The following is a 13,023-nucleotide window of genomic DNA, read 5'->3' as shown; positions in this document are numbered from 1 at the left end:
GAGGCATTTAGGCAGCTACACAGGAGGGAATGTTATAGATGCTTAGAGACAATACTTCTACCTGCTTTTCAACGAGACCTTACACATCTTCTTGACGAGGGAGTGGAGAATGCTGCTATTTCAAACAAAATGAGGGAGGCATTACTACCGGAACATCCGGTCACTCCGACTTTTTATTTGCTCCCTAAAGTTCACAAATACCCCCTTTGCCCGCCTGGCAGACCCATTGTCTCGGGCATTGGGGGTCTTTGTAAACCAGCTTGTAAATTCGTTGATTTTTATCTGCAAAAATGCATTGAAACTCTTCCATCTTTTGTTAAGGATTCCCCAGATGTCTTAAGGAGGCTGGATGGTCTCGTCTTGGACAGTGATATGTGGTTTGTTACTTGCAACGTGGAGTCCCTATATATATGTCCATTGGCCATGACCATGGGATGCAGGCTGTTAAATTCCTTCTCAAAATGACTAATTTTGAACATAATTTGACTCAGTTCATTTTAAATTTATTACAGTTTGTATTAACCCATACCTTTTTTGTGTTCAAGGACCACCCCTTCCTACTGTTCCAGGGAACAGCTATGGGGGCTGCTTGTGCGCCCTCATATGCTAATCTTTTTCTGGGGCTGTGGGAGAGGGACATGGTCCTTGACACACCTGGTCACAGTTCTGTCACCTCGTGGTTACGCTATATTGACAATATCCTTTTCATCCTTTTCAGATGGAACCTGAAAACCCACCTCTTCAGGAAAGCCTACAGACTGCACTGACCCCGCTGCCTCCTCATCACTACCGGAGATACTGCCTCATCAACACCGGAGCTCCTGCAACCTTCAACCTATTGTCTCCATCCCCACCATCCTGTAGAATGTAAGCCCGCAAGGGCAGGGTCGTCCCTCTGTATCTGTCTGTCATTGTTAGTTTGCTTACTGTAAGTGATATCTGTAACTTGTATGTAACCCCTTCTCATGTACAGCACCATGGAATCAATGGTGCTATATAAATAAATAATAATAATAATCCGGCAAGGATCCATGTCGCATCTTGAAGCATTTTTGAGTCACCTTAATACGAATGAAATCAATAACAAACTAACATAGAAATACAGTCAGACTTCAATTGATTTCTTGGACCTTCTAATATCAAAATCCACTGATGGAGCTATCAGTACAGATATTTTTCCAAAGGCCACCACAACCAATGCACTTTTGTACTTTACATCTTCACACCCACCGAAACTCAAGAGCTCTATATCGATGGGTCAGTTCTTACGAGCACGTCGTATTTGCTCAGATGATTTTACTTTTTACCATCAAGCTAGGGAATTATCCTGTCGTTTAAAAATCAGAGGGTACTTGAATAGGGATATCAACAGAGGTTTTTCCCGAGCACTAAATTCGGATAGACATACCCTTTTAATAATAATAATAATAATAATAATTTTATTTATATAGCGCCAACATATTCCGCAGCGCTTTACAAATTATAGAGGGGACTTGTACAGACAATAGACATTACAGCATAACAGAAATACAGTTCAAAACAGATACCAGGAGGAGTGAGGGCCCTGCTCGCAAGCTTACAAACTATGGGGAAAAGGGGAGACACGAGAGGTGGATGGTAACAATTGCTTTAGTTATTCGGACCAGCTATAGTGTAAGGCTCAGGTGTTCATGTAAAGCTGCATGAACCAGTTACCTGCCTAAGTATGTAGCAGTACAGACACAGAGGGCTAATACTGCATAAAGTGTATGAGAACATGATGCGAGGAACCTTTTTTTTTTTTTTTTTTTTTTATTATAAATAGGCCACACAGGGATCGTTAGGTTAATGCATTGAGGCGGTAGGCCAGTCTGAACAAATGAGTTTTTAGGGCACGCTTAAAACTGTGGGGATTGGGGATTAATCGTATTAACCTAGGTAGTGCATTCCAAAGAATCGGCGCAGCACGTGTAAAGTCTTGGAGACGGGAGTGGGAGGTTCTGATTATTGAGGATGCTAACCTGAGGTCATTAGCGGAGCGGAGGGCACGGGTAGGGTGGTAGACTGATACCAGGGAGGAGATGTAGGGTGGTGCTGAGCCATGGAGTGCTTTGTGGATGAGGGTAGTAGTTTTGTACTGGATTCTGGAGTGGATGGGTAGCCAGTGTAATGACTGGCACAGGGTAGAGGCATCGGTGTAACGGTTGGTGAGGAATATGATCCTGGCTGCAGCATTCAGGACAGATTGGAGCGGGGAGAGTTTTGCAAGAGGGAGACCGATTAGTAGAGAGTTACAATAGTCCAGACGAGAATGAATAAGTGAAACAGTCAGAGTTTTTGCAGAGTCGAAATTAAGAAAAGGGCGAATTCTAGAAATGTTTTTGAGATGCAGGTAAGAAGAGCGAGCCAGTGATCGGATGTAGGGGGTGAATGAAAGGTCAGAATCAAGGATGACCCCAAGGCAGCGGGCATGTTGCTTTGGAGTAATGGTGGAACCGCACACGGAGATGGCAATGTCAGGCAAAGGTAGGTTAGTAGAGGGAGAGAACACGAGGAGTTCAGTTTTTGACAGGTTTAGTTTCAGATAGAGGGAGGACATGATGTTAGAGACAGCAGTAAGACAATCACTGGTGTTTTCTAAAAAGGTCGGTGTGATATCGGGAGCAGAAGTGTATAATTGGGTGTCGTCAGCATAGAGATGGTACTGGAAACCAAATCTACTGATTGTTTGTCCAATAGGGGCAGTATACAACGAGAAGAGTAGGGGGCCTAGGACTGATCCTTGAGGAACCCCAACAGTAAGGGGAAGGTGAGAGGAGGAGGAACCAGCAAAACATACAGTGAAGGATCGGTCAGAGAGATAGGAGGAGAACCAGGAGAGAACGGTGTCCTTGAGGCCGATGGAGCGGAGCATAGTGAGGAGGAGCTGATGATCCACAGTGTCGAATGCTGCAGAGAGATCCAAGAGAATTAGCATGGAGTAGTGACCATTAGATTTAGCTGTTAGTAGGTCATTAGAGACTTTAATGAGGGCAGTTTCAGTAGAGTGTAAAGAGCGGAAGCCAGATTGAAGAGGGTCGAGAAGAGAGTTATCTGAGAGATAGCGGGTAAGACGGGAGTGGACCAGGCGTTCGAGGAGTTTAGAGATGAAGGGAAGATTAGAGACAGGTCTATAATTAGCGGCACAGTTTTGATCGAGGGATGGTTTTTTAAGTAATGGATGTATGATGGCATGCTTAAATGAGGAGGGAAAAATACCGGAAGTGAGGGAAAGGTTGAATATTTTTGTTAGGTGAGAGGTGATAGCCGGGGAAAGGGACTGGAGGAGATGTGACGGAATGGGGTCACTGGTGCAAGTGGTCGGGCGAGAAGATGCAAGGAGCCTGCTTACTTCTTCTTCTGTAACTGCTTCAAAGTCAGAGAGTGAACTAGATGCAGTGGGGGAGGGAGGACAGTGCATGGTATGAAGAGATTGGGAGATGATTTCCTGTCGAATGTGGTCAATTTTTTCTTTGAAGTAATTGGCCAGATCGTCAGCACGGAGATCCGTGGTTGGGGCCTGCTCTCTTGGGTTGAGTAGGGACTGGAACGTGTCAAAGAGACGTTTAGGGTTATTGGACAGGGAGATGATGAGGGTGTTGAAGTAGGTTTGTTTGGAGAGGTGAAGGGCAGAATTGTATGTCTTTAGCATGAACTTATAATGGATGAAATCTTCGGGTAGATTAGATTTTCTCCACAGACGTTCTGCGCACCTGGAGCACCGCTGCAGGAAACGTGTTTGCAGCGTGTGCCACGGTTGTTGCCGTCTGTGCCGAGTTGTTTTATGTATAGGAGGAGCAGCTTCATCCAGAGCACTTTGCAGGGTTTCATTGTAATGCTTCAATGCAGAATCAGGACATGAGATGGAGGAAATAGGGGCCAATGAGGACTGCAAGTTCATCATAAGTTTCTGGGTGTTAATGGCCTGTATGTTTCTATAGGTGTGGAAAGTGGGGGTGACCTGAGCGGGATGGCAGTTCTTGATAGAGAATGAAAGAAGGTTGTGGTCAGAGAGCGGGAGAGGGGAGTTTGTGAAGTCATCCACTGAGCAAAGTCGGGAGAAGACCAAGTCAAGGGAGTTTCCATCTTCATGTGTTGGAGAGTTAGTATGCTGCGAGAGGCCAAAAGAGGAGGATAGAGATAAAAGGTGAGAAGCAGATGGGGAGAGGGGAGAGGCAATGGGGATGTTGAAATCACCCATGATAAGGGTGGGGGTGTCACAGGAGAGAAAGTGTGGAAACCAGGTGGCAAAGTGATCCAGGAACTGATGAGAGGGGCCGGGAGGACGATACACCACCGCCACTCGCATGGAGAAGGGGACGTAGAGTCTGACCACATGGACCTCAAAGGAAGGGAAGACAAGTGAGGGTACTTGGGGGATAACTTGGAAAGTACATTTGGGTGAAAGGAGCAGACCAACGCCTCCACCTGCTCTGTTGTCTGATCTTGGGGTATGAGAAAAGTGTAGTCCACCATATGAAAGAGCAGCAGCAGCGGTGGTGTCTGACTGCTGGATCCAGGTTTCAGTAAGAGCCAGGAGATTAAGAGAATTAGAAAGGAAGAAGTCATGAATGAAGGAGAGTTTATTACACACAGAGCGAGAATTCCAAAGGGCACAATTGAAAGAGACAGCAGGCATGCAGGGAATATTAATAAGGTTAGAGGGGTTTCTGGGTGTAGCAATTGGGAGGTTTGACTGGCTATAACATGGGGGGCCGGGGTTTGGAGATATGTCTCCAGCGACTAGGAGAAGGAGGATCGAAAGAGTGAGCAGATGGTTAAGTGATTTGTGAGAGCGTCTCTTGTGTTGGATGTTGGGACTGAATGGATCTGTGCTGTTAAGCAATGTGAATAGAGCATGAGTGCTATACATAGGAGAGGCAAGGACAGAGGGGCCGATATGGATGGAGTGTAGAGAGTTAATGCGAGGGCGGTGAATGTGAGTGAATGCAGCAGCCAGAATATAGATTATACAAATAAATATGGTGAGTATTTGTGCTGTTTCAAGTGAATATGGATTAGATTTAGTTTTTCTTACCTGTCTCCTGCCCTGTCTAACTGCCATGTTATAACTGCCGAGTACTTAGAAAAAAAAGTACTTTGAATAAAAAATACACGAATAACAGTGCACGAATGCATCCCCAAGCTACATCTACATTTATAGAAGGCTAGCCCTTAGATCTCTTTTTTTTTATTTTTTTTTTTGTGTTAAAGCTCGTTAGCAATCAATCTAACTCAGTTGAGACAACAGGACACAATAAATGTAGTGATCAGATAAACAAATGTCCAGGTCTACATGGATCATAAAGCACTTTGAAACAGTTATGTGATCTCTCTGAGTAAGGACATGCAAAAGTGAGTTAAATATCTATAAACACAAACAAACGCATAATAGGATGACTAACATATATAGATACATGCAGGATTCAATGCCGAAGATAGAATGACTCAGATACCATCCAAGCTGCTTGCTGTCAGGGACTGGAGCAATAGACATGCAGGATATTTCAGCTCAGAGAATGAATGATATGTTTACCATCCAAGCTGCTTGCTGTCAGGGACTGGAGCAATAGACATGCAGGATATTTCAGCTCAGAGAATGAATGATATGTTTACCATCCAAGCTGCTTTTAAGCAAACCTTCTAAAAACAGAAATAAATACTCTGATTTAATGCATCGGTTTATTACAAAATTTTATTCCAACTGGGCTGAAATTAACAAAATCTTTAGGAAACATTGGTCAATATTGTTAACCCCTTAAGCCCCGAGGGTGGTTTGCACGTTAATGACCGGGCCAATTTTTACAATTCTGACCACTGTCCCTTTATGAGGTTATAACTCTGGAACGCTTCAACGGATCTTGGCGATTCTGACATTGTTTTCTCGTGACGTATTGTACTTCATGTTAGTGGTAAAATTTATTCGATACAACTTGCGTTTATTTGTGAAAAAAATGGAAATTTGGCGAAAATTTTGAAAATTTCGCAATTTTACAAATTTGAATTTTTATACCCTTAAATCACAGAGATATGTCATGCAAAATACTTAATAAGTAACATTTCCCACATGTCTACTTTACATCAGCACAATTTTGGAACCAAAATTTTTTTTTGTTAGGGAGTTATAAGGGTTAAAATTTGACCAGCAATTTCTCATTTTTGCAACACCATTTTTTTTAGGGACCACATCTCATTTGAAGTCATTTTGAGGGGTCTATATGATAGAACATACCCAAGTGTGAAACCATTCTAAAAACTGCACCCCTCAAGGTGCTCAAAACCACATTCAAGAAGTTTATTAACCCTTCAGGTGTTTTACAGGAATTTTTGGAATGTTTAAATAAAAATGAACATTTAACTTTTTTTCACACAAAATTTATTTCAGCTCCAATTTTTTTTATTTTACCAAGGGTAAAAGGAGAAAATGGACCCAAAAGTTGTTGTACAATTTGTCCTGAGTACGTTGATACCCAATATGTGGGGATAAACCACTGTTTGGGCACATGGCAGAGCTCGGAAGGAAAGGAGCGCCATTTGACTTTTCAATGCAAAATTGACTGGAATTGAGATGGGACGCCATGTTGCGTTTGGAGAGCCCCTGATGTGCCTAAACATTGAAACCCCCCACAAGTGACACCATTTTGGAAAGTAGACCCCTTAAGGAACTTATCTAGATGTGTGGTGAGCACTTTGACCCACCAAGTGCTTCATAGAAGTTTATAATGCAGAGCCGTAAAAATAAAAAATCATATTTTTTCACAAAAATTATCTTTTTGCCCCCAATTTTTTATTTTCCCAAGTGTAAGAAAAGAAATTAGACCACAAAAGTTGTTGTGCAATTTGTCCTGAGTACGCTGATACCCCATATGTGGGTGTAAACCATTGTTTGGGCGCATGGCAGAGCTCGGAAGGGAAGGAGCGCCATTTGACTTTTCAATGCAAAATTGACTGGAATTGAGATGGGACGCCATGTTGCGTTTGGAGAGCCCCTGATGTGCCTAAACATTGAAACCACCCAAAAGTGACACCATTTTGGAAAGTAGACCCCCTAAGGAACTTATCTAGATGTGTTTTGAGAGCTTTGAGCCCCCAAGTGTTTCACTACAGTTTATAGCGCAGAGCCGTGAAAATAAAAATTCTTTTTTTTTTTTCACAAAAATGATTTTTTAGTCCCCAGTTTTGTATTTTCACAAGGGTAACAGGATAAATTGGACCCCAAAAGTTGTTGTCCAATTTGTCCTGAGTACGCTGATACCCCATATGTCGGGGGAAACACTGTTTGGGCGCATGGCAGAGCTCGGAAGGGAAGGAGCGCCATTTGGAATACAGACTTAGATGGATTGGTCTGCAGGCGTCACGTTGCATTTGCAGAGCCCCTGATGTACCCAAACAGTAGAAACCCCCCACAAGTGACCCCATATTGGAAACTAGACCCCCCAAGGAACTTATCTAGATGTGTTGTGAGAACTTTGAACCCCCAAGTGTTTCACTACAGTTTATAACGCAGAGCCATGAAAATAAAAATTCTTTTTTTTTTTTTTTCACAAAAATGATTTTTTAGCCCCCAGTTATGTATTTTCACAAGGGTAACAGGATAAATTGGACCTCAAAAGTTGTTGTCCAATTTGTCATGTGTACGCTGATACCCCATATCTGGGGGGGAAGCACTGTTTGGGCGCATGGCAGAGTTCGGAAGGGAGGAGTGCCATTTGGAATACAGACTTGGATGGATTGGTCTGCAGGCGTCACGTTGCATTTGCAGAGCCCCTGATGTACCCAAATAGTAGAAACCCCCCACAAGTGACCCCATATTAGAAACTAGACCCCTCAAGGAACTTATCTAGATGTGTTGTGAGAACTTTGAACCCCCAAGTGTTTCACTACAGTTTATAACGCAGAGCCGTGAAAATAAAAATTCTTTTTTTTTCACAAAAATGATTTTTTAGCCCCCAGTTATGTATTTTCACAAGGGTAACATGATAAATTGGACCCCAAAAGTTGTTGTCCAGTTTGTCCTGAGTACGCTGATACCCCATATGTGGGGGGGAAGCACTGTTTGGGCGCATGGCAGAGCTCGGAAGGGGAGGAGCGCCATTTGGAATACAGACTTAGATGGATTGGTCTGCAGGCGTCACGTTGCATTTGCAGAGCCCCTGATGTTCTCAAACAGTACAAACCCCCCACAAGTGACCCCATATTGGAAACTAGACCTCCCAAGGAACCTATCTAGATGTGTTGTGAGAACTTTGAACCCCCAAGTGTTTCACTGCAGTTTACAACGCAGAGCCGCGAAAATAAAAAAAATCTTATTTTTCCCACAAAAATGATTTTTAGCCCCCCACATTTTTATTTTCCCAAGGACAACAAGAGAACTTGGACCCAAAAAGTTGTTGTCCAATTTGTCCTGAGTACGCTGATACCCCATATGTTGGGGTAAACCCCTGTTTGGGCTCACCGGAGAGCTCAGAAGGGAAGGAGCACTGTTTTACTTTTTCAACGCAGAATTGGCTGGAATTGAGATCGGACGCCATGTCGTGTTTGGAGAGCCCCTGATGTGCCTGAACAGTGGAAACTCCCCAATTCTACCTGAAACCCTAACCCTAACACACCCCTATCCCTAATCCCAACGGTAACCCTAACCACACCCCTAACCCTGACACACCCCTAATTCTAATTCCAACCCTAATCCCAACCGTAAATATAATCCAAACCCTAACCCTAACTTTAGCCCCAACCCTAACTTTAGCCCCAACCCTAACCCTAACTTTAGCCCCAACCCTAACCCTAACTTTAGCTCCAACCCTAACCCCAACCCTAACCCTAGCCCTAACCCTAGCCCCAACCCTAGCCCCAACCCTAGCCCCAACCCTAGCCCCAACCCTAGCCCTAACCCTAGCCCTAACCCTAGCCCCAACCCTAACCTTAGCCCTAACCCTAGCCCTGATGGGAAAATGGATATAAATACATTTTTTTAATTTTATTATTTTTCCCTAACTAAGGGGGTGATGAAGGGGGGTTTGATTTACTTTTATAGCGTTTTTTATATCGGATTTTTATGATTGGCAGCCGTCACACACTAAAATACGCTTTTTTTATAGCAAAAAAGTTTTTCCGTCTCCATATTTTGAGACCTATAATTTTTCCATATTTTGGTCCACAGAGTCATGTGAGGTCTTGTTTTTTGCGGGACGAGTTGACGTTTTTATTGGTATCATTTTTGGACACGTGACAGTTTTTGATCACTTTTTATTCTGATTTTTGTGAGGCAGAATGACCAAAAACCAGCTATTCATGAATTTCTTTTGGGGGAGGCGTTTATACCGTTCCGCGTTTGGTAAAGTGGATGAAGCAGTTTTATTCGTGGGGTCAGTACGATTACAGCTATACCTCATTTATATCATTTTTTTATGTTTTGGCGCTTTTATACGATAAAAGCTATTTTATAGAAAAAATAATTATTTTGGCATCGCTTTATTCTCAGAACTATAACTTTTTTATTTTTTTGCTTATTATGCTTTGTGGTGGCTTGTTTTTTGCGGGACAAGATGACGTTTTCAGCGGTACCATGGTTATTTACATCCGTCTTTTTGATCGCGTGATATTCCACTTTTTGTTCGGCGGTATGATAATAAAGCGTTGTTTTTTGGCTCGTTTTTTTTTTTTTTTTTCTTACGGTGTTCACTGAAGGAGTTAACTAGTGGGACAGTTTTATAGGTCGGGTCGTTACGGACGCGGCGATACTAAATATGTGTACATTTATTGTTTTTTTGTTTTTTTTTAGCTAAAGAAATGTATTTATGGGAATAATATTTTTTTTTAATTTATTTATTTAGTAATTTTTTTTTTTTTTTTACACATGTGGAAATTTTTTTTTTACTTTTTTACTTTGTCCCAGGGGGGACATCACAGATCGCTGATCTTACAGTTTGCACAGCACTCTGTAAGATCGGCGATCTCACTGACATCGCTGCAGCCTTACCAGCACCTGCAGGCGACCCGGAAGTACTCCCTGCAGGACCCGGATGCAGACCCGCGGCCATTTTGGATCCGGGGACTGCAGGGAGAAGACGCTCGGTACACGGTGAGTACATCACCGTGTACCGATCGTCTCAGGGAAGCCCGCATGGAGCCCCCTCCCTGCGCGATGCTTCCCTGTACCGCCGGCACATCGTGATCATGTTTGATCGCGGTGTGCCGGGGGTTAATGTGCCGGGAGCGGTCCGTGACCGCTCCCGGCACATAGTGCCGGATGTCAGCTGCGATAGGCAGCTGACAACTGGCCGCGATCGGCTGCGCTCCCCCCGTGAGCGCGGCCGATCGTATATGACGTACTATCCCGTCACTGGGAATTAAGTCCCAGGTCACCTGGATGGGATAGTACGTCATATGGGATTAAGGGGTTAACAGATAGTGACCTGCAATATCAACTGACACCATATCCTTCGATTACTTGGCGTAAATCGCGTACTCTAGGTGATATCCTTTGTAGCAGCCATTACGTTCCGCCAAAAAAAAACCCGTTCTCTGTATGCAGCATAGGCCCCCCATGGGGTTGCTTTCCTTGTGGCGACTGTTAAGCCCCCGTCACACATAGCGAGATCGCTAGCGAGATCGCTGCTGAGTCACAAGTTTTGTGACGCAACAGCGACCTCAGTAGCGATCTCGCTATGTGTGACACGTAGCAGCGACCAGGCCCCTGCTGTGAGATCGCTGGTCGTGTCGGAATGGCCTGGACGGTTTTTGATCGTTGAGGTCCCGCTGGGTAGCCCACATCGCTGTGTTTGACACCTTACCAACGACCTCGTTGACAGGACGTCCCATTGAAACGTCATGAAATAGCATCGTTGTACAGGTCGCTACAGGTCGCTACAGGTCGCCGCATCGCTGCTGCGTCGTTGGGGAGATCGCACTGTGTGACATCTCACCAGCGACCACATAGCGACGCAGCAACGATCCCTGACAGGTCGTATCGTTGTCGGGATCTCTTAAGCGTCGCTATGTGTCACGGGGCCTTTAAGTCTGTCGCTACATTTTAAGGACTAAGGAATTTTCTAATTCATCTAAGGACAAAACATTCAAAATTGCCCACCATATCACATGTAACACAGAAGCAGTGGTGTATCATGCCAGCTGCCACTGTGATCACATATATATTGGTATGACTACTAGACCATTAAAAATACATGTGCAGGAGCACATTAGGGACACCTGATAAAAACAACCCCCCAATTTTTTTTGGAGTCACATAACTGCAATCCTAAACGGTTTGCAGTACGTGGCATTGACCATGTTTACATGGGTATTCGAGGTGGCAATCTCAAACAAAAGTTACTGCAGAAAGAAACACGTTGGATGGTTATTTTGGACATTTTAACACCAAGGGGTTTCAATGAAGCCATCAGTTTCAAATCTTTCTTTCAGTTTCAAAGATTTCTTGTTCTTCTTATGGAGCTCTTAGCAGTATGGTGACTGACTTTCCACTATCAACAAGATCTTGGAGAATATTGCTCTACATATTTACGCTTTATGATGGAAATAGACATAATTGCATACCTGTTGACTTTATTGTATATCCATCTTATGGATTTAATGAACTCAGTGCGATAAATTACCCTTTTGTTCAATTATTGTTTATATTTTGTTGTTTTGCTAATTTTTTAGGTGGCTCTCCCCTATTGTAGTAATTGGTGCCATTTGTGAATTTTTGTGGACATTGGGACAATTATATTTCACAGTCATTGTCATCTTATATTGTATGTAGAATGTATATTTATCCACACAATTGCGGGCTATTTTATCTCCCCGCTTGCACCTTTTATGCCGGCCGTGCTTTCGCTGTCCTTATACGTTGCCATAGCGACGAAGAAGCGATTCCCTTTCATTGACATGTGTGGTACGTGCCGGCTTTTTGACATCTTGACCTGGAATCACATCCTGAGCAGACGCGCCCCATGCGTGCGCTGTGTTTCTGCGATGGCATGGCGGGTCGGATACGGTGCCGCGGTGATGGGCAGTGATGACGTTCGTCCTCCTCATCATCATCCTTGGCGCGCCGCCCCGCCTCGCTATGGAGAGACACATCACGCTGGCTGCGCGCCGATTCACTAAGGGACCATATTCATCCTATAAATACCGCTGACCTTTTTAACGTGACCTCGCTTTCTGATGAAGCCGAACGTGGTGAAACGCGCGTCTAGGCTCCCTTGTGTCTCATGTGCACCCCTGCACCTCTATATACGACTCGCACCATGTCTCAAGGTAAAAGCCTTATGTCATCTTTATGTCTTCTGACAGGCTCAGCCTAGTTATATTGGTATCTGCCTATGCTCTATTGCAGCTAATATAGCTGAAATTGTTAGGGCCTAGAGACACCGTGATCTGTATGATTTTGTCCTGCTCATTTGCAGGTATTATTGCTAATTTCACAGCAGTCCTAAGAGCACACAGGTCTGGCAGATATTACATGCGTAGTTATTATTTTTTTTGCATCATTCATTTTTTTGTTCCATCTATGTTATTGTGTTATCACCAGCTCTTTTAGCTGTCATCTATGTCCTGTTTACCGCTTGTCTTATATATTTATAATTAAGAAAATTGATACTGGTTAAGATAAAAATCCTCTTATTTTTTATCCTTGGATTTTGGGCTATTACCCATGTCTTCAGTATGATCTGTAGAATTCGTTATTTTACATTGGAAGATCCTTGGTTTTTCGTTTTGCTTTTTCTTGTCTAGGCCCAGAGGTATTCCCACCTGGCCATGTGGATTTATGTTTAGGTTTATTAGACATTATACAGGAGGTCTTCTCACCTCCAGATACAGAACTATGTGTTAACCGAATAGATGCCATTTTACCTTGTTAACCACACCCAGGGGTGGGTATGTGGGTAGCCAGGCCTGCCCATTTCTCACAAAGCAAGCCTCTTAGTATTATGTGCACTAGGGCAATACTCCAGGTTTACATCACAGTCGACAACCATCACTGTGATACATACCTCCCATCAA

General features: G+C 43.6%; 1 long non-coding RNA gene across 1 annotated transcript in view; it reads left to right on the top strand.

The window, feature by feature from the left end:
* Window positions 1-997, top strand: part of LOC138657723 (uncharacterized) — a 314,892-nt gene extending 313,895 nt beyond the window's left edge. Inside the window, exon 3 of the long non-coding RNA XR_011317155.1 lies at window positions 719-997. This is a non-coding gene — a long non-coding RNA (uncharacterized lncRNA). The remainder of the gene's footprint in view (window positions 1-718) is intronic.
* Window positions 998-13,023: the final 12,026 nt, after the last annotated feature.

The sequence above is a fragment of the Ranitomeya imitator genome, chromosome 1, assembly GCF_032444005.1.
Source record: "Ranitomeya imitator isolate aRanImi1 chromosome 1, aRanImi1.pri, whole genome shotgun sequence".
In the NCBI taxonomy this organism is placed as follows: domain Eukaryota; kingdom Metazoa; phylum Chordata; class Amphibia; order Anura; family Dendrobatidae; genus Ranitomeya; species Ranitomeya imitator.
Note: the sequence above shows the minus strand (reverse complement) of the source record. Positions and strands in the feature narration are given on the sequence as shown.